The sequence below is a fragment of the Octopus bimaculoides genome, chromosome 7 (genome assembly GCF_001194135.2).
Source record: "Octopus bimaculoides isolate UCB-OBI-ISO-001 chromosome 7, ASM119413v2, whole genome shotgun sequence".
NCBI lineage: Eukaryota > Metazoa > Mollusca > Cephalopoda > Octopoda > Octopodidae > Octopus > Octopus bimaculoides.
This window is the reverse complement of record NC_068987.1, coordinates 35528145-35529590: the sequence shown is the minus strand read 5'-3', so window position 1 is coordinate 35529590 and position 1446 is coordinate 35528145. Positions and strand designations below refer to the sequence as shown.

Below are 1446 nucleotides of genomic sequence, written 5' to 3'. Positions count from 1 at the left end.
GTTTCGTCCGTGGGTTTTTGACCCTAAATATTTTCCATGCCGCCCAACGCTCTCATCTAACGCCTATTTTGCCAGTATAGAAATCGAATCGTTAGTTATTTACACCAACTTCTTTAACCTCCCAATCTCTTTACACACCAATTCAATGGCTCCCAAGATCTTCTTGATTGTTATCGAACCACAGAAATCTAAAATTTACGAAACTACGTTCATCTTTGCATCTACCAGATCATTCTGTCACTGCACGATTGCACCTACACTGCACTCAGTCACATACTATAGAACACCTCCTTACCGCTGGACCATTTGATACTTCAACTTAGGTTATTGGCCGAAGCTCTGTTAGCTTTATGCCGTTTCTTCCTTAAAAAAAACTTGTTTTACTCTTGAGCTATAAGATACATCTAGTTGGGTACTTGCACTGCAACTGCTCCGCAAGAAAAACAAGTCCCTTCTACATATAAAGATTTTTACCTACTTATCACATCTGAGTTGCTTTCATCCAGCAACGTAACTCTTTTAAAACCGCTCTCTAGTATGTAAGTGATAACTTTGAGCACAAGAAGACACTTAAACATTCCACAATCAAAACTACAGTAGATTTCTTTCTAAAAGAATTTTCATCAGTTATTCCTTCTCCTCTCCATTATGATGACACCGTACAAAATACTTACAAGAAAGTGTGCGACTTCACTGCTTGATCTGCATCCAACTTCGAAATACACAAAACTGGACGACTTATTTTAAATCCATCGTACTCCTCTTCATGCTACTCCCTACCCCACATTAAACACACGTGCACCACGCGAAATAAAGCTTTCAATTGCTTCGAGCAAAAGAGACCATGAGCTCTGCCAACTGTCCCATTACTCTGAAATATTGCTTATTATAATTTCCTCCGATACTTATCAAAGCTTTATCTTTTCAGGTCCCCAAAAGTATATACTCAAAGCGTGCCAATTTTCAGATAATTGTGATGTGGCTAAGACAATTGTCGAAAGAACGAACGGAAGAACGGACAAAACATTTGATAATGGGAGTAATTCCGTCTTGTCAAAGAGACGACAAGCTGTTAAATCATTTCCACAGAACATAAACGATCATTGAAATCATTGATGCGTAAAGTGAGTTTTGTAAGTAAAAACCAGACACGTAATGCGAGATTAAGTCACAAAATTGTAAAAACTCGAAATATTACTGATTATATCAATAACTACCAATTATGTAATATCATTAATAATCGAGAGATTGAATGTAAAAGATGCTGTTATATTTTTATCTATAATGACACTGAGAAAATAGTTACGGCTGTGTTATTTGATGTGTTTTGCTGCAGAGAGCTCTGCTTAAATACATCTGAATGAAAGCAGGCTTGTCCTATATACAAGCATATGTGCAGAAAAAGGTATGTGCGCATATGCAAATATATATATATATATATATATA

The 1446-nt window shown here is 36.4% G+C and overlaps 1 long non-coding RNA gene across 1 annotated transcript in view; it reads left to right on the top strand.

Annotated features, from left to right (window-relative positions):
• LOC128248294 (uncharacterized) overlaps positions 1-1303 on the top strand; it is a 50623-nt gene extending 49320 nt beyond the window's left edge. The window contains exon 3 of the long non-coding RNA XR_008264530.1: positions 929-1303. This is a non-coding gene — a long non-coding RNA (uncharacterized LOC128248294). The remainder of the gene's footprint in view (positions 1-928) is intronic.
• Positions 1304-1446: the final 143 nt, after the last annotated feature.